Raw genomic sequence first — 21,093 nt, 5'->3', positions numbered from 1 at the left:
TGATGTTCCGTCCCTTGAATTGTGCTCCGCCAAGTTTCCTCAGTAGACTCCAGATCTTCTTTGAGGAGTGCGTAAAGTCCATTTGTTCCATCCGCTTTTGCCATCTCTGTTTGCGTTCCTCGTCCATAGCTCTTATGAGCTGTTCTCCTAGTTCTGGATTCTCTGTTTTGTTATATTCATCGAGTAGTTGTTCAATTACCATTGACCTACCGGCGCGACCTACTGCTGTGTCGGTATGCCTGCCGGCTGTTGTCTATGCCCGACCACCCCCTCTTACCAGTCCTTCTTCGCCGATTCTCTCGACCGTCAGTACGGGTTGTATGTGTCTGCCCTGCTGCCCCCTGGAGTCTGCTTCCGTCGCCTGCTTCGACAATTGGATTTTGCCCTCCCTACCACCTTCAGAGAGGGAAGAGCCCGACACCACCTTGGCTCTAGGCTCCGGTTCATATTTATCTCGACCTCTGCTCACTCCCGAAGGAGGGTACTCCGGCTGCAGTGTGTTGCTCACGGTTTGTCGAACTTCGTGCTCGACTTGCCGGTCACACCTTTATTTACACCGATGGCTCCAAAACTGACGATGGTGTCGGCTGTGCCTTTGTCGTCGGGGCCGCCACCTTTAAATACCGGCTCATCGACCAATGTTCGAGCTTTACGACCGAGCTTTTTGCTCTCCATCAGGCCGTCCAGTATGCCCGCCGCCACCGCCATTCATCGTATGTACTCTGCTCTGATTCACTCAGTGCTCTTCAGAGCCTTGGAGCTCCCTATCATGTCCATCCCTTGATTCAACGGATACAGCAGTCCCTCCATTCCTTCGCTGATAATGGTTCTCGTGTCAGCTTTCTGTGGGCTCCCGGACATGTAGGAGTGTCTGGGAATGAGGCTGCGGATGCTGCAGCCAAGGCTGCAGTCCTCCTGCCTCGGCCAGCCTCCCATTGTGTCCCGTCATCTGACGTTCGTGGGGATGTTTGTAAGAGGCTTGTGTCGTTGTGGTGGGATGCTTGGTCATCCCTCCAAGGAAACAAGCTCCGGGCAGTAAAACCGCTCCCAACTGCTTGGACAACCTCCTCCCAACCATCTCGGCGAGAGGAGGTCCTTCTGACCAGGTTGCGGATTGGGCATTGCCGGTTTAGCCACCGCTACCTGCTCTCCGGTGACCCAGCCCCGCAGTGCCCTTGTGGTCAGGCATTAACAGTGCGCCATGTTTTATTGTCGTGTCCCCGCTTTAGTCAATCTCGTGTTGTCCTGTCTCTGCCATCTACTTTACAGGATATTTTAGCTGATGACGCTCGAGCAGCTGCTCGTGTTCTTCGTTTCATTCTTTTGACTGGCTTGTCCAAAGACATCTAACTCTTTCACTTATTTTATCTGCATCTTTGTCAGGTCTTTCTGGTGTCCCCCCCTGCCCTTGAGTTTTACTAGATTCCATGTGCTCTAACAACAGTGACTGGGCGCTAGTGACCTCAGTAGTTGAGCGCCCTTAAACCCCACCAAAAAAAAAAAAGCTAACGTCAACTTTTTCCGCTGTTGTAAATAGTTTTTGAGGACAGACTCTTCGGACAGTTCTGCCTTAAGTGACCACTTTCATTACAAATGTAACAGGTCTCTTCCTGGCCACTGTATGTAACTTAATCTTCGTATCCACAAACAACTGTAGGGGACGGAATATTAACCCTGACATGCATTTCAACAGAACGTATACCACTATAACATTGTAATTTGTGCTGACTGGACCAGCGTTCGTTCCTAATTGGTTCAATTTCTCCATACTTCGACAACACGTCTCTTAGATAACCATTCTCTACTTGCCTTGGCAAATTGATCACAAGCACAATCTTGTACTCAATGTTGGCATTGAAAACTGATACAGTACTCACCGATGAATCTCGATGACGGAATTTCGCACTGCCACTGTGTTTCGAGAGGAGTTCATCCAGGAGGACAGGATTCATTAGCTTGACAAAGAAGCAGTATTGTGCCATGTCGTAGTATGCGGTATGAACTTGTTCGGAGGTGATGCCAAACGCATTCACAATGCATTCGTGAATCTCCAAATAACTTTGCTGCGCATTCCTGGTTTACTTATCAAATTCATACCGTAGTGTACATTTTCTGGGAAACATCGTTGCTGTATTAACGATTAATCAGCGGCCATGACCACCAAATATGAGACACAACACACATCACAAAACACGAAAGACGAAACGAACAATTCGAAGAGTAACACACGAAACGCAAAATGGAAGACAATAGTTCGCGACTTCCTACGCTGTGACGATGCAGAACACAAGGTACGTCAATACGCAAGCGCGTCACAAACGGGACGCTCTACAACTGAGCTATACAACCTTCCTCTTCCCATAACTGGGAGAAATATATTATACTCAGCCTTGCTAAAGACGTCTAATCGAGCAAAATATTGCGTAATCATTATCTCTGTTAGATATTAGCGTTAAAAGATATAAATATAAAAAATACTAGACGCTTCGCGCCTGTAGGAAGTGCGAGTTAACGCCTTCACCTTAATGTCAGAATGCGAAAATTGCACTAATAGCCTCCGTTGCGCCACGGAGTCGAAGCTGTTCAGGTCTTATCATGAATAGGTTCCTCGGACATTCAGTGTGCCGTTCCAACCTAAGAAACGATGACAGCGGAATCCACGAGAGACTCGTCCCAGATGTACTTGTTCTGGCGGGGGTGTAACTCAGTGGTCAGTTCCGCCGTAGCAGCAGTTGTGTGCGGACCTTGTAATATTATTGGGTTTCGGTTGCTCTGTATATAAAATATTTGTCATAAGAGATGAATAGCCATCGGAGCTGTAGTTGTTAGGCCGGCCCCGGTGGTCTAGCGGTTCTAGGCGCGCAGTCCGGAACCGCGCGACTCTTACGGTCGCAGGTTCGAATCCTGCCTCGGGCATGTATGTGTGTGATGTCCTTAGGTTGGTTAGGTTTAAGTAGTTCTAAGTTCTAGGGGACTTATGACCACAGATGTTGAGTCCCATAGTGCTCAGAGCCATTTGAACCATTTTTTGTAGTTGTTAAAATGTTACGCATCACAGCACAAATGTTAGGAAAAGAAATATTTTTGTAATGTGTGTCTACACAAAGAAAAGAGTCCAGCATTAACTGCTTCAAATAAACACTATGACCCGACGAGCGCAGATATCCAAATAATTGCCGCAGCGCTCTATCCTAATAAGATACGAAACATATGAATCATAAAAATTTTGTCTTTTGCTATAAATAGTTCTAGAGACTTGGTTACCTTTTACTGTTCAGATGCTGACGTGTTACGAAGTGCAGTGTAGCATCGCTACATATTTTATGCGTGGATGCGGAAGACCAAGTACAATTACTGGCAAACGTAAATAACTTGGAAGCGAAATCTATCATTACGTCTGCTGCGATGAGGAAACCTGCGGGGATAGACGGGTTACCGGTTGAATTTTATATTCGATACTGGGATGTCTTTGGCGACGAACTGACCATAATGTGTAATGAATTGTTAACACGTGCTGAATTTCCACCGCAGTTCACTGAGGAACTGACTGTGTTGGCACCCAAAAAGTCTGAAGCGAATGCACTTGGTAGCTTTGCGACCCATAACCCTACTCAAATCTTTACTAGGACTATGAAAGCGGGACTTAAACCAGTCCTTAGTTAAGTCCTTGGCTCTTACCAAACGACTGTGGTCAATGGCCGTTAAATGATAGACGCCCTGAGCGAATACAGAGATATTGCATATCTGACTTCCATTTGGAAGACCACGTTGGCAATAGTATATTTTGACTTCGATAAGGCATTTCACAGAACTAGCCACAGATTTTTTTTTTCAAACGCTGGAAAAAATGGGTTTCAACCAGAATTTCGTACAGATAATAAGGCATGTATTTGCAATACATCTTCCCGCCGGAAATTCGACGACCAGTTAACAGCCCCTGTGCCATTTCACCACGGTGTGCGACAAGGGTGCCCGCTTTCTAAGACTCTTTTCGCCATTGCTGTCGAGCCACTGCTGAAGACGTTTTATGTCACCTTACCGGGATTTACAACCCTGACACGAAGACGATCTGTCAAGCCTATGCTGACAATATCAGCGTAATTATCAACGACAATGAAGAGTTAGATACAGTGCGTCGTCTTGTAGACCGGTATGCCAGTGTCTGCGGTGCGCGACTCAATGAACGAAAATCCAAAGTTCTGCACTTAGGTCCGCAGCCTCACTTTGCAAACACTGCTTGGTTAGAGGCAACCCACCAGTTCGAGCACCTTGGATTGATCATCACTCCAAACCCACAGGACATGGTGAAAGTGAATTGGGAACAGAAGCTTAACGTCCTTCGAGCTTTGATTCGAGAGCACAACATGCGGTCTTTAGACAGGATTCAGAGGGCACTCTCCGTCAACAGTTATGTTCTCATCAAGCTTTACCACGTTGCGCAGTTCTGCCTGTACCTACCGATATTGCGAATAGAATTTTAGCACTTGCCGGCTGGTACATTTGGCGGGGTAATATATTTATAGTTGCTTTCAAGGCTACAGCTTTCCCTCGATATACAGTCCTGGAAATGGAAAAAAGAACACATTGACACCGGTGTGTCAGACCCACCATACTTGCTCCGGACACTGCGAGAGGGCTGTACAAGCAATGATCACACGCACGGCACAGCGGACACACCAGGAACCGCGGTGTTGGCCGTCGAATGGCGCTAGCTGCGCAGCATTTGTGCACCGCCGCCGTCAGTGTCAGCCAGTTTGCCGTGGCATACGGAGCTCCATCGCAGTCTTTAAGACTGGTAGCATGCCGCGACAGCGTGGACGTGAACCGTATGTGCAGTTGACGGACTTTGAGCGAGGGCGTATAGTGGGCATGCGGGAGGCCGGGTGGACGTACCGCCGAATTGCTCAACACGTGGGGCGTGAGGTCTCCACAGTACATCGATGTTGTCGCCAGTGGTCGGCGGAAGGTGCACGTGCCCGTCGACCTGGGACCGGACCGCAGCGACGCACGGATGCACGCCAAGACCGTAGGATCCTACGCAGTGCCGTAGGGGACCGCACCGCCACTTCCCAGCAAATTAGGGACACTGTTGCTCCTGGGGTATCGGCGAGGACCATTCGCAACCGTCTCCATGAAGCTGGGCTACGGTCCCGCACACCGTTAGGCCGTCTTCCGCTCACGCCCCAACATCGTGCAGCCCGCCTCCAGTGGTGTCGCGACAGGCGTGAATGGAGGGACGAATGGAGACGTGTCGTCTTCAGCGATGAGAGTCGCTTCTGCCTTGGTGCCAATGATGGTCGTATGCGTGTTTGGCGCCGTGCAGGTGAGCGCCACAATCAGGACTGCATACGACCGAGGCACACAGCGCCAACACCCGGCATCATGGTGTGGGGAGCGATCTCCTACACTGGCCGTACACCACTGGTGATCGTCGAGGGGACACTGAATAGTGCACGGTACATCCAAACCGTCATCGAACCCATCGTTCTACCATTCCTAGACCGGCAAGGGAACTTGCTGTTCCAACAGGACAATGCACGTCCGCATGTATCCCGTGCCACCCAACGTGCTCTAGAAGGTGTAAGTCAACTACCCTGGCCAGCAAGATCTCCGGATCTGTCCCCCATTGAGCATGTTTGGGACTGGATGAAGCGTCGTCTCACGCGGTCTGCACGTCCAGCACGAACGCTGGTCCAACTGAGGCGCCAGGTGGAAATGGCATGGCAAGCCGTTCCACAGGACTACATCCAGCATCTCTACGATCGTCTCCATGGGAGAATAGCAGCCTGCATTGCTGCGAAAGGTGGATATACACTGTACTAGTGCCGACATTGTGCATGCTCTGTTGCCTGTGTCTATGTGCCTGTGGTTCTGTCAGTGTGATCATGTGATGTATCTGACCCCAGGAATGTGTCAATAAAGTTTCCCCTTCCTGGGACAATGAATTCACGGTGTTCTTATTTCAATTTCCAGGAGTGTAGATGTGGTCTCGCTATTAAAGACGTCGAATTACAGTGCTTGGCGATTTTTCTGGCTTGCACTTCAAGGATCCTACAAGGCACTCAGACATGTCTTACAGGAAGTGTGTTCCAGCAGTTACGTTCACAAGATATCACGCCACCGATAAATGCCGGACATATCCATTCCGAGCTCGTTCACATAAGCAGGTATTACGTGTAGTTCAGCTACGTTCATGCATACCTGCAAAAATTCAATACTGCGGCTTTCTACAGTGCATTCGCAAAACGGCAGCAGAATAACCCTATTGAATTGAAGTATACTGGCAAGAACTGGAGACGAATTTGGATGAATATCAGCAATCATCTTCTTCATTCTCGGGTTACTTCCGTGTGGTATGACGATGTGAATGAGGTGTTGCCAACAAGGGAAAAATTGTGCAAAATCAACTTACGATCTATTCCGTATTGTGACACGTGTGGCCATGTGGAAACATTGCAACACATTTCACTGCACAGATCAGACACAAATCTGGAATTCGACGAGAAAGAAACTGGCTCTTATAAATAGAACGACGCCCTCCGCAATACGACTGCAAAATTTATACCACACGGACTGGCAATTATTTCCGAAATCTAAGAACAATAGCTATACGTGGTTAATCGGGCAGTACATATATTATATGCTCGCAACTAAGACGCCTACTCTTTGTGATTGTCATTTTTTTCTTCTTACCGAATGTCGTGCGATTAAAAGAAAACGAAAGTACAAAAGTTTCAGAATTCTCTAACCGTGGCATTGAATAATGGAGCGCTTTAAGAGTACGATCCATTTGGAACGTTCGTTTGTTTTATTTCCTTATTATCAGGGTATCAGCTTTTATCAGTTTTTACGGACTGTACTGCTTCATAAAATGCATATTCTTTGCAACTAAGGAAAAAGAGAAGCGGGACGCTTACAGCGTACCAGTCTTGTTCAGAAATTATTTTTATTTGATAGCTGTTTTGAGTTGCCCAAAACAAATGTTTACTTTGATTTCGACGAAGTTTAACGCAGCAGAGGAACTATACCTTCCTCAGTACCCTTCTTTCATGTATAAGGAAAATTCTATTTGTTATATCAGAACTTGTGAGTTATGGAGACAAAAACAAGAATAACAAAAATTCAACTTTCAAGAAATACACAATACAACGTGGTACCTAGTACCTTTCATTATATTATATGGCAAGGAAACGTCTAAGCTTCCATCTCGGCGGACGTGCTCTCCAAGCTGAGAGATGACCATGAAGGCTGACACCTTCGAAAACCTGAAATGCCGATAAATGTGGAACGACACGGAAGCATTTATCCCATTATATCGCGAAGACAAGCTTGAAATGTCGTCGCCCTGAGACTATTCGCGAGCTGAGGGGGGAAAAAAAATCTTAAGCGTACAAGCTAGCCGAAGAAGGCAGGAAAGGTGAGCGTATGGATAGACTGTGTGGGGAGAAGGCATGGAAACTTCGGCTTATCTCCATATTCTATAAAATGCAGCGTACAAGAGTCTTCGCCGCGCGGAATTAGCCGAGCGGTCTGAGGTGCTGCAGTCACGGACTGTGCGGCTGGTCCTGGCGGAGGTTCGAGTCCTCCCTCGGGCATGGGTGTGTGTGTTTGTCCTTAGGATAACTTACGTTAAATAGTGCGTAAGCTTAGGGACTGATGACCTTAGCAGTAAAGTCCCATAAGATTTCACACACATTTGATTTTTTGAACAAGTCTTCCCCCCAAGCAAGCGGATTTCGTACATTTCGACCTCATAGCGAGATGACGTGACCTGGAAGGCCCTGGGCTGCGAACCAAAGCCTTCGGTATGGCGTGCGGAGTACATCACATTCATGTATTTGCAACTCGTAGCAACAATTTATTTATTTACTTATTTTCGAGTTACTGAAAAATGAAGGGGGCACCGGGGATTGAACCGGGGACCTTTCGACCTGCAGTTGAATGCTCTACGACTGCTTTTATTTTTTGGATTCTTTTATTTTATTTTAGGGTCTCCTATCTCCCCTTACAGCCCTCCTTTCTCTATCCATAAATGCCTTCTTCGGCTAGCTTCGTGTGCTATATTTGACTGTGTGGTAAGGCATAATCCATAGTACTTAACTGAAATAAATAATATAATCCTTCTTTGATGTAACATGAAGAGCCTCTGTATTTCATAATAATTTAAATAAGATGTCTCTTCCGAAACTAAACAGTATTTCTCCTCCAAAGAATGAATGAAACTCCTTCTGAAATTATGAAATGAGTTCCTTCATAATAGAAAGAAATATGCTTCTAAAACCAGTGAGATGTTTCTGCTGCTACCAACTTTTCTCTCCTTCGAAATAAAAATTTCTTCTTTTCTATAAGAAACCATGTTTGTGTGGCGCAGGCTTCTTCCAAGAAAGAATAAGGGTACAAAGTAATAAAATAAAAATAGTGATAGGTAAATATCTTCTAAGATTTCGGAGTTATCTCCTTCTGATGTCGCACAAAGAAGTTAGCTAGCCTGTTCAAGCACTTCATGCAGTACTTTCTCGGGGTTCTGCTGAGGCCTTCACGGCTACCGTAGCGGAAACGGGGCCCATAAAGTCCCCACCATACGCCCCTCCCCCCCCCCCCCCCTGTAGCAATCTCCTATTGCATCCAGCTTGTTGTGTTTGTATATAGTAATTACATTCCAGAAGGTCGCTGGCGCCTTTTTTGTTAATGACGTAATGGACTAAATTTCCAAGTAGCCATAAGGTAACGTTGTGCTTCTCTGGAGGAGACGACACGTTTTGTGGTAAAAGTATGGTACTAATAGTTACGTCGCGGCCATCTGTCCTTTTTATGAAGGCTATTTGTTTTGTTTACATTATCCCAGACAGACTGGTTACCGTTGCGTGGGAAACTATGATTGAGAGAGTCAACTGCATTACATGTCTGACTCACGTTCGTGTTCCTTAAACCGATAGAACAAAGGCTGTCATTCGCACAAACAATGTTATTTACAACCTAATACCACGCACCTTGTAAGTCTGTTGACAAGACTTTATTATGTATATTGCGCCAGATGCTTTTACTATTTTGGTGCGGATACTAGAGTTTCATCGTATTTCGCCATTCGTTAGGTGATGGTTGGTTGGTTTGTGGGATTAAAGGGACCAGTCTGCTACGGTCATCGGTCTCTGTTTCCAAATACTAAAAACACCCACAGAGAATAAAAACGATTAACAGAATAGAGCACAGACGACACAGAACAAGAGAAACTTGGAGAAATACCAGACAAGACGAACTAAAAATCAGTGTGTGACGGTGGTTGGCCGACCATAGAAACAAAAAAGGAAAAGCCAACCACCGAGAAACACACTAAAAACTCAGACTAAAATCGTAGGCCAAAGGCCAGAATCAACACAAAAGGACACAACAAACACTCAGATTAGACGATAAAAACCCCCTGCCCGAATAAAACGTAAAACTAAGCCAGCCAAAGCAGTGTCATGAGATAAAAGGGCAGGGAGCGTATCAGGCAGCGCAAAGGTCTGCCTGAGCACAGCTAAAAGCGGACAAGACAATAAAATGTGCACCACCGTCAAAACCGCCCCGCAGCGACAGAAGCGGGTCCTCACGACGCAATAAATCACCGTGCATCACCCGGGTGTGGCCAATACGGAGTCGACAAAGGACAACGGAGTCGCTGCGAGGAGCCCGCATGGAGGAATGCCACACAGACGTTGTCTCCTTTATAACAGAGTTTATTGTGCGTGGGTAGATCGCGCCACTCAGCGTCCCAAAGCGAGGAAATTTGTCGGCGGAGGACTGCTCGCACATCAGTCTGTGGGAGGCCAATGTCCAGAGGTGGTTTACTGGTGGCCTCTTTGGCCAGGCGGTCAAAAATTTCATTGCCGGCTATCCCAACATGGCCCGGGGTCCAGACAAAGACCACAGAGCGGCCGCAACGGGCAAGAGTATGCAGGGACTCCTGGGTAGCCATCACCAGACGAGAACGAGGGAAACACTGGTCGAGAGCTCGTAAACCGCTCAGGGAATCGCTACAGATCACGAAGGACTCACCTGAGCAGGAGCGGATATACTCCAGGGCTCGAAAGATGGCGACCAGCTCAGCAGTGTAAACGCTGCAGCCAGCTGGCAAGGAACATTGTTTGGAATGGTCCCCTAGAGTTAGCGCATAACCGACATGACCAGCAACCATCGAACCGTCAGTGTAAACAACGTCAGAGCCCTGATACGTGGCCTGGATGGAATAAAAGCGGCGGCGGAAGGCCTCTGGAGGGACTGAGTCCTTCGGGCCCTGTGCCAAGTCGAGCCGAAGGCAAGGGCGAGGAACACACCATGGGGGTGTACGCAAAGTGGCCCGGAAAGGAGGTGGAACAATGAAAACCCGAAGCCCGGAGAGAAGTTCTTTGACGCGGACCGTGATCTCGCAACCTGACCGGGGCCGACGTTCTGGCAGATGGACGACCGATTGCGGGAACAGGAGACGATAGTTTGGATGCCCGGGAAAGCTGAAAACATGGGCAGCATAAGCGGCCAGCAAACGTTGGCGCCGTAACCGTAGTGGAGGGATACCTGCCTCCACTAGTATGCTATCCACAGGGCTGGTACGGAAAGCACCAGTGGCAAGGCGTATCCCGCTGTGGAGGATTGGGTCCAGCACCCGCAACGCAGATGGGGATGCTGAGCCATAAGCCAGGCTCCCATAATCCAGACGGGACTGGATTAACGCCTGGTGGGGCCGTAACAGGGTAGATCGGTCGGCGCCCCAGCGGGTGTGGCTCAAGCATCTCAGAGCATTTAGATGCCGCCAACACGCCTGTTTAAACTGCCGAATATGAGGCAGCCAAGTCAGCGGGGCATCAAAAACTACACCCAAAAACCTGTGGGTCTCCACCACAGCAAGGAGTTCGTCGGCAAGATAAAGCCGCGGCTCAGGATGGACTGTTCGGCGCCGGCAGAAATGCATAACGCGGGTCTTGGCAGCCGAAAACTGAAAACCATGAGCTACAGCCCAAGACTGCGCCTTGCGGATAGCGCCCTGTAGCTGACGTTCAACAGCTGCAATGCCAGTAGAGCTGTAGTAAAGGCAGAAGTCGTCAGAATACAGGGAAGCGGAGACAGAAATTCCCACCGCTGCAGCGAGCCCGTTTATTGCGATTAAAAACAGGCAGACACTGAGGACAGATCCCTGTGGTTCCCCGTTCTCCTGGACGTGGGAGGAACTATATGAGGCTGCGACTTGCACGCGGAAGGTACGATACGACAGAAAATTTCGGATAAAGATCGGCAGAGGGCCCCAAAGACCCCATCCATGAAGCGTAGAAAGTATGTGATGACGCCATGTCGTATCGTATGCCTTCCGCATGTCGAAAAAGACAGCGACCAGGTGCTGACGGCGGGCAAAGGCAGTACGGATGGCCGACTCCAGACTCATCAGATTGTCGGTGGCGGAGCGGCCTTTACGGAACCCACCCAGAGACGGTGCCAGAAGGCCCTGAGACTCCAGTACCAAATTCAAGCGCCGGCTCACCATCCGTTCGAGAAGCTTGCAAAGAACGTTGGTGAGGCTAATGGGGCCGTAGCTGTCCGTCTCCAAAGGGCTCTTGCCCGGTTTCAAAACGGGGATGACAATGCTTTCCCGCCATTGCGACGGAAACTCACTCTCGCCCCGGAGATGGTTGTAAAGGTAGAGGAGGCGTCGCTTGCAGTCCACTGAAAGGTGTCTCAGCATCTGCCAGTGAATGCGATCTGGCCCAGGAGCGGTATCAGGGCAAGCGGCAAGGGCACTGAAATTCCCAATCTCTGAATGGAGCATTGTAGGATTCAGAAGTGTTTGTGCAAAAAGAAAGGCTCCGACGTTCCATCCGCTCTTTAATGGAGCGGAAGGCCAGTGGGTAATTGGAAGAAGCGGAACTAATAGCAAAATGCTCTGCCAAGCTGTTGGCAATTTCGTAGGAGTCTTTACAAACTGCTCCATTCAGTGAGAGCGCTGGGACGCTGACAGGGGTCCGATAGCCATGGAGGCGTCGGATCTTGGCCCAGACCTGCGATGGAGAGACATAGAGGCCAATGGTGGACACATACCGCTCCCAGCACTCCTGCTTGCTTTGGCGGATAAGGCGGCGGGCCCGCACACGCGGCCGTTTGAAGGTGATGAGATGTTCAATGCAGGAATGTCGCTTGTGAAGCTGTAGCGCCCGCCGGCGACCTTTAATCGCCTCAGCGATCTCAGGCGACCACCAAGGCACAGTCCGCCGCCGAGGGGACCCAGAAGAACTGGGAATGGCAGATTCCGCGGCAGTAACGATGCTGGTGGTGACTAAGTGAACCACCGCATCAATATCGTCACTAGAGAGAGGCTCAATAGCGGCAATGGAGGAGAACAAGTCCCACTCAGCCTTATTCATAGCCCATCTGCTGGGGCGACCAGAAGAGTGACGCTGTGGCAGTGACATAAAGATTGGAAAATGGTCACTACCACACAGGTCGTCATACACACTCCATTGGACAGACGGTAAAAGGTGAGGGCTACAGATCGATAGGTCAATGGCGGAGTATGTGCCATGCGCCACACTGAAGTGTGTGGAGGCACCATCATTTAAAATCGAGAGATCGAGCTGCTCCAATAAATACTCAACGATGGCGCCTCGACCTGTTGCCACTGACCTACCCCACAGAGGGTTATGGGCGTTGAAGTCGCCCAGTAACAAGAAAGGTGGCGGCAATTGGGCTATCAGCGCAACCAGGACATGCTGCGTGACATCACCATCCGGTGGAAGGTAAAGACTGCAGACAGTAACAGCCTGTGGCGTCCACACCCGAACAGCGACAGCCTCTAAAGCTGTATGTAGAGGGACAGACTTGCTGTGAAGAGAGTTAAGGACATAAATGCAGACGCCACCAGACACCCTTTCATAAGCTGCCCGGTTCTTGTAATAACCCCGATAGTCACAGAGGGCGGGGGTTCGCGTTGCCGGAAACCAAGTCTCCTGCAGAGCAATGCAAAGGAAAGGATGAAGGCTGATAAGCTGGCGGAGCTCAGCTAGATGGTGGAAGAAACCGCTGCAGTTCCACTGGAGGATGGTATTTTCCACGTCTGAGAAAGGCGTGACGGGACTGGGAAGGCAGATTACGCCGCTGGGTCACCTGCTGCCTCCGACTGAGAACCTGTGCTAGTGCTTTCCATGGCGTCTGAGGGACCGGCGAGATCGAGGTCCTCAGCGGACGCCAGAATCTCCACCTCCACCTCGTCCTGAGATGCAGAGCTTGTAGGAAGCGGTGGGATGGGTGCCACCGCAATGTCGTTAGCCTTGGGGACTTTCTTCTTTTTGTTCTGTTTCTCTCGCTGTGCCTTCGGTGGTTCAGGCTTGGAGGGCTTCACTGGGTCAGTCTCAGGGACGGACGACGACCGTGAGGCCCTACGACCAGGGACGGGTGGTTGTTTCAGCCACTTCCGGGTGTCCGCTTTTCCACTGGTCGGAACTTAAGAAGGTAGGTCCCCAAGGGACCCCTTCTTGGCGAGAGTAGCCGAAGAAGTCATACCCTTCTCCGGGTGGGAAGGGGGAACTGATGTCCCCGATGGTTGGGTGGGGGTGGGGGGTGTTGCTCCTGAAGACGATTGAGCAGGAGCAACAGGGAGTGAAGTGGCCCCCACAACCAAGGGGGCCTGTGTATTCTGACCGATCTTAGAGCCAACGATACGTGACGATGGGAGAACCGTTGTTGCAGCAGCGGCGTAGGTCGACGTCATTGCCACAGGATGGAGCCTCTCGTATTTCCGTTTAGCTTCGGTGTAGCTCAGGCGGTCCAGGGTGTTATATTCCATTATCTTCCGTTGTTTCTGGAATATCCTACAGTCCGGCGAGCAGGGGGAATGGTGTTCTCCGCAGTTAGCACAGATGGGAGGCGGAGCACATGGAGTTTTGGGATGCGAAGGACGTCCACAATCTCGACATGCGATGCCGGAAGTACAGCGAGATGACATGTGCCCGAACTTCCAGCATTTAAAACACCGCATCGGAGGAGGGATATATGACTTCACATCACAGCGGTAAACCATCAACTTGACCTTTTCGGATAAAACATCACCTTCGAAGGCAAAGATGAAGGCACCGGTGGCTACCTGATTATCCCTCGGACCGCGATGGACGCGCCGGACGAAGTGAACACCGCGTCGTTCTAGATTGGCGCGTAGTTAATCGTCGGACTGCAGAAGATGATCCCTGTGGAATATAATACCCTGGACCATGTTTAGACTTTTATGGGGAGTGATGGTGACAGAAACATCCCCCAACATGTCGCAAGTGAGCAACCTCCGTGACTAGGCAGAGGATGCTGTTTTGATGAGAACTGAGCCGGAGCGCATTCTGGACAAGCCCTCCACCTCCCCGAACTTGTCCTCTAAATGCTCCACAAAAAAAAAAACTGGGGCTTGGTCGACATAAATGATTCCCCATCAACTCGCGTACACACGAGGTACCGGGGTGAATAATCTTCACTGCCTTCTTTGGACAAACGTTCCTCCCATGGAGTGGCCAGGGAGGGAAATGAGCTCTGATCAAATTTCTTTCCATTGAGGTTAGACCTCGATCGCTTAGAGACTGCCGGTGGAGGCCCACCAGCGAGAGATGATGTACCACGCTTCATTGCGGGTCATCCGCCCTGATGCCACCCACTCCGACCAGGGGCTCTCCCCACGGGCGCCACGCAGCCACATCAAAGACCACTTGGCAGGATGGCCTTTGCCGGGAGTCCCGATGCCCCAGAGGGATAGGTATCTACTCCTCGGCATACATGGGGAGGTAGCAGCTCAGGCACCAGCAGTGCGATCCCTGTGTAGTCAGGGGCTACCACCAAGAGGGTACATGATAACCCCACCACAACGGACTGGATACCGTGCTGTTGTCGGGTGTCGAACTTCCATTAATAAAGGGAACAAAGATGGAAGCGCACGATGGAGGGAATGTAGGCTACCCGGAACACATTGCAGCCTATGTGGCCGGAAGCTCGATGGAAGTCTAACTCCATGACAATATCGGGTGTGCCAGATCTTAGGGCAAGATGGATGTATAATACACCACGTAAGGCGTCCTTTCCCAAATGGTACGCACTAACAGAAAATTTTGAAAGGTAGTGGTCGAACCCCTTAGGGGACCATTACATTAAGGCCGAAAAGTTTGAGACTCCTTTTAGTTGCCTCTTACGACAGGCAGGAATACCGCGGGCCTATTCGTACCCCCGAACCCGCAGGGGGTCGTTAGGTGAAAGACGACCCATTATGTACCTGAAAGGTCTTTTATGTTTGTCCTCGATGATTCCATCCAAGTAACTGAGCTCTAAGTAAAACGGTCGGATATGCTTTAACTTATAATTTATAATTTATTCTACCTGTATCTACTGGTGGTTTTAAACTTCCCGGTTTGAGTATGTTGAATAGTTGTGAAGTGATACCATTTTCATTGTTCTCTATCAGGTCGAGTATTCGTTTAACATATAGAGCCGTGTTCTTGCGACTTATGTCGATCAACCCTAGACCTCCCTCTTCAGGTTTTAGGGTGAGTGTACCCACAGCCACTCTAAAAGTATCGCCCTGCCAGATGAATTTGCAAATAATTTTCATGTTTTTTGATATTGCCTTAGGTATTAGAAGTACTTGTCCCACATATATAGCTTTAGAGAGCACAGCACAGCAGGCCGGTGTGGGCGAGCGGTTCTAGGCGCTGCAGTCTGGAACCGCGCGACCGCTGCGGTCGGAGGTTCGAATCCTGCCTCGGGCATGGATGTGTGTGATGCCCTTAGGTTAGTTAGGTTTAAGTAGTTCTAAGTTCTAGGGCACTGATGACCTCAGAAGTTTAGTCCCATAGTGCTCAGAGCCATTTGAACCATTTTTGAAGCATTTTTGAAGCACAGCACAGTTAATTACTCTGATCTTTTACATAAAGGTTAAATCTCTGATACGATTCAGAATCAAAGCCCCTCGAATGTTCTCTAATACCTTCCTCGAGTTGAAGGTTGATGTTTTTAATAGGTCACTGTACAACGTCACACCTAAAGCTTTGTGTTAATCATACAATTTCGCCCATTCTATGTCCGTCGAAAACCGTTGAGATTTAAAAACGAGTATAATTTATTTCCGCTCCCGTGGCGCTGCAGTAGAGCCGAACAAATGCTGTCAATGTTTGGATTTCCACATAACTTCTAATAATTACTCCGACGTCATCGGCGTAAGCGTTGGTCACTCGACTTTCTACCTGAGATCGTTATTCCCTCTAGCTCGTTATTCAACCGACACAGTTAAGGTTCTGAACCTACGATGTACAAAAGCAATGACAGTGGATTTCCCTGCGGGACGCCATTTTTAACCTCTATGGGTCTCGTATAATGACCATTGATTAAAATTCTTGTTTTTATTCCCAGCGGGAGATTTTGTAAAACAATAAGAGAACTTCTTGTAAAACCCATTTGTGTCACTGTGGTGAATAAATATTGGTGGTTGACTGTGTCAAAGGCTTCCGAACAACCAATGAGGGCAAGACCGGCTGTTGCAGAAGCAGTCGGAAACAATCCGATTATAAACCTGTAATCACAGACAGTTTTAAAAATATTCGGGCCAGGAAGACATGTTTGATGAAAACCAATTTCTGTATCCAACACTGGTCTTATTCTGCCTTTCACTACCCTCGCATTTATTATATAGTCAGCGTTCATTAAAATAATTGGTGTCATTTTGGTTGTGTGTTTTAATTCCGTATTCTCCTTTTAGGAATTAGAACGGTAATTCCCTCTTTTAATTCTTCAGGTATAGGCAGTCCCTTAAGTGTTTCGTTAATAACCTTCGTAAATTTATCATCAATTCGGTGCCAGTATTTTAAGTAAAATTCTGAAGGTAAACCATCAGGACATGGTGACTTTTTGGAGGGTGCACATTTATTGATATTTAAAACGTATTCGCACATTATGGCACTATTAAGATCCCTGTTCTGTTCCTCAGTTACGTGATTTTCTAAACCACTGGTACGGAGCAGTTCTATTGCAGAGGACGGGTAATACTGGTTGTCACTGTATAAAGTATAGAATCTACAGGATTCGTTTAAAATTGCTTTTTGATACATCAGAACGCGGCGGTCTTCAGCTTCCATTGTCGCTGTAAATGTTCTTCTGTTTTTCTCATGTTGTGTGACGGTAGAGTGACGTGTGTGCTTCGTCAGTTGCAGTTTGAATACTGGATTTTATTTTCAAGCCCTGTGGTTGTCATCTTTTTAGACTAAGTATTTGAGCCTTACTTTTGTTGACATTTACTCTAACTTCCTCGGTTATCGGCTGGTCATAAAGTAATGAAATTACACCGTGTTCCTAAACCACATAGCCCTTTCCCGTCCATAAGATACCAAAGTTGAACGAAGTTTCTTTTTTGCACACTGTCCACCAGTCAATTGTGGACCTGTATCAATGAAGATTTCGTAGAGAAGCCTGCCACGCTCCTTCGACCTGCTCAACGAGCGCATTATCGATCAGCATGTCAATATTTAATTTCCATAATGGATGCACCCAAAATGTTAGCTGTTTTGGTACTACAATACTACACATCACAGTAAGATGATCAGAAAAAGTTATGTATCAGTTCAACTGAACTTACTTTATGTACTTAAATTGATGTGACATACATAATGTCTATCCTGCTTTGCGCATTGTTGCTAAAGTACGTACATTTTCGGACAGGGGTATTTCTTTTCCCAGACGTCCCTCCATTGCATCTGTTGCACTAGGCTCGCCAATTCTGTGGAATTACTGAAACACAGTTCCAATCTTCGCCAATAATAACTGCCGCAGGATTTTGTTTTAGTAAATACACAGTATCATGTGTTAAAAAGAAAAAAAAAGGGTAAAAGGTTGTCACGTCGAGCATTGTTTTCTGAGGGAACGTATACATTAACAACAGTGACGTTGAGAAGTTTGCAACTGATGCCCCGCCCTGAGTCTAAGAAACTCACATCTGTGATTTCGATTCCTTTCTTAACGAGGATTGTAGTGCCACATGGCCTTTCTGAGGCAACATTTAAAATTTCTTTGCATCCTGCAATAGAAAATCTTTGAAAATTGACTTCTTGCTATAGCGTCAAATCCGTATCGGACTGATAAATAAAGTCCTTGAGTGCGGTCGTGTTTCTGTATCCTGTTTATATTCATAGTAGTGACGTTTCATGTTTGATCCACTAAAGTAAGCTTTGCTGACAATAAGTTGATGGTCTATGGGTTACTACTGTTAGATTACACCGTTCGTTGCTATATTCTTGCGTACGTTCGCGTTATGATTTCTTAATATTCCAGTTCATGTGACTTATTCAGAGGTATATCGTGGTTCTCAGTGTCGTCTGCAATCCTTCTTGGCCGAGGATAGTGGCTTGTTTGGGGTCAATTTTTTTTCTTTGTTTCCTGAAGGAGTCACTTCTGGTGCTCATTTGCTGCACCTATCGTCAGTGGTGGTCCTGCTGAAACTCGTCTTAAATCGTTCGTCAACTTTTCCCATAGTAGCTGTATCTTCGCCTGTGAATCTTCGTGCATACATCTTTACTGTTCCCTTACACCTGGTGCCAAGCTCTCTGCAGCCGGATGTGCTATCCTTCTCTTTCTGTTAAGATTCCTGGATGACCTCGACCGCTCTGGAGACGAATCTGGGGCTTCCCATAGGAATCCGATGATGAGGTCGTCAAAGGAAACGTCTCTTTTCCAGGGGATTAGCGAATATCGTTCACTATTCCTTGCAGGGCGATTTCTCCTTGCTCGGGAATAGCTGATACAATGAAACTATATTCTTTCCCACCTTGTTGCTCAGTCGTGGTGTCGTTCTCAGTTCTGTTGTCCTTGACCTCTGATTCATCTGGACGGCTGTAACAGCAGTATTTGTCCCGTTTCCAGCTCCTGCTTGGTCTTGCACCCCGTCATTGGTCTTGTGCATTAGAGCATTGATGCGTTGTTCTCCCTCAGGTGACGTATGTGTGGTCCCCACATCTGATGTAGGTGGTTGTACATTAGAAACGTTAGAGGGCCTTGCATTAGCAACAGTGTCGTTACCATAAGTGACACTGGTTAGGGCATCATTGGCATCCTTTACAGACGCAAATTGGGTAAATGCAGGTATAGTGATGGACGTAGTGTTGGTGCTATCCCCCTGAAACGAAGCAAGTTTCCCCCGCACGTCTGAAACCTGTTCCGTCGTTCGCGTATTTGTCACAGACCCTCCGTTGTACCTTCAGCCCCCGACAATTGTGGGACCCTCCTTCAGCTGCAATCAGCTCGAATGACGTCTGTCGAGTTACACAAAGCACACGTCCTTGCCTGACCGTAATATATAACCAGGGCTCGACAACCGCAAACACTAACGAAAGATGGAATGTGCCTGGGAAGTTCGATTTTAATCTGGCGGACACCGTTAAGAACAGGGAACATGTGATTTTTGGACCATTCCTCCGCGACATTTGGCAGAATCTTGCCGTACGGCCGAAGAACATTGAACTTATTTTTGAAATGCCAGCTAATGATTAACAAACACCCTGACAACCCGTATGCCCGTCCCAGCAAGAGTCACAACATCATTCACAGTGGCGTCTGAATGGTTGAACTTAATAATGCCATCGCATTTTTCAACACTTGGAGCACATAATCAGCACTAACCAGTTCTACGTAAGCAGCATTCGGCGCAAAAACAAATGAACACCAACATCAGATTCAGTAATCTTAACTTCTTCGGTAAACCAAGCCGTAATCTCCACAGCCTTCGGGCGAACGAAATTACGATCAAATGCAAATTTAATCGTGTCGTGTCGGAGGTTATTAAATAGACTCATGTTTCTCTTCCAAACAAATCTCAAAGTAGAAAAGAGCGCTTGCAGAAGCGACTGACGTCGCGCGCAGGTAAACAGCCTTGTCGACAACGTGCGTCAAGCGGTGCCGCCACACGTCCGTCCCGCTAGGCGGTTACTCGCGACTGACTGAGCTATATGCCCTTCCACAATCTTTCCTATTCCTATAACACAGCTAAAAATTTATACTCCGCCTTGCTAAATACGTCTAATTGAGAAAAATATTGCATAATCATTATCTCTCAGTTAGATATTAGCGTTAAAAATACGAATAACAAAAATACTAGACGCTTCTCACCTGAAGAAAGTGCGAGTCGGCGCCTTCACCTTCATGTCAGACTGCGAAAATTGCACTAGTTGCCTTTTCAAAGCAGGATATGTTCGTCCGTTCTCAGATCGTTTGGTATCTGATTAAATTGACATACTCGCCTATGGCTTTCATAAGCGAAAATTTCCTTGTGACCCCGACGTGATTTCAACAAGCAACCTTCTGATCTACTGTTGCGCAACAGAGTCGACATTGTTGAGGTCTTACTGTGGTGTCACCACCAGACACCACACTTACTAGGTGGTAGCCTTTAAATCGGCCGCGGTCCGTTAGTATACGTCGGACCCGCGTGTCGCCACTATCAGTGGTTGCAGACCGAGCGCCGCCACACGGCAGGTCTAGAGGGACTTCCTAGCACTTGCCCCAGTTCTACAACCGACTTTGCTAGCGATGGTTCACTGACGAAATACGCTCTCCTTTGCCGAGACGATAGTTTAGCATAGCCTTCAGCTACGTCATTTGCTACGATCTAGCAAGGCGCCATTATCAGTTACTTTTGTTATTGATTCATGTACCGTCAAGACCGACGTTCTTCATTAACGGATTAAAGTTAAGTATTCCACCAGCTACGTCCGTTTTTCTAATTTCCTTGTCCTGTTCCAGACCTCACGCCAGCCTGCGTGAGCTAAAACGCGTGCCTTTCGGCTTCAAAAATGTCTCTGAGCACTATGGGACTTAACATCTATGGTCATCAGTTCCCTAGAACTTAGAAGTACTTAAACCTAACTAACCTAAGGACAGCACACAACACCCAGTCATCACGAGGCAGAGAAAATCCCTGACCCCGCCGGGAATCGAACCCGGGAACCCGGGCGTGGGAAGCGAGAACGCTACCGCATGACCACGAGCTGCGGACTTTCGGCTTCCTCTGGTAACACGGTGTTGGCTCTTCTGCCAACCAAAACACTTACCATGAATAGGTTCCTC

The sequence above is a fragment of the Schistocerca nitens genome, chromosome 4 (assembly GCF_023898315.1).
Source record: "Schistocerca nitens isolate TAMUIC-IGC-003100 chromosome 4, iqSchNite1.1, whole genome shotgun sequence".
Taxonomy (NCBI): Eukaryota; Metazoa; Arthropoda; class Insecta; order Orthoptera; family Acrididae; genus Schistocerca; species Schistocerca nitens.
This window is presented reverse-complemented; position numbering follows the sequence as displayed.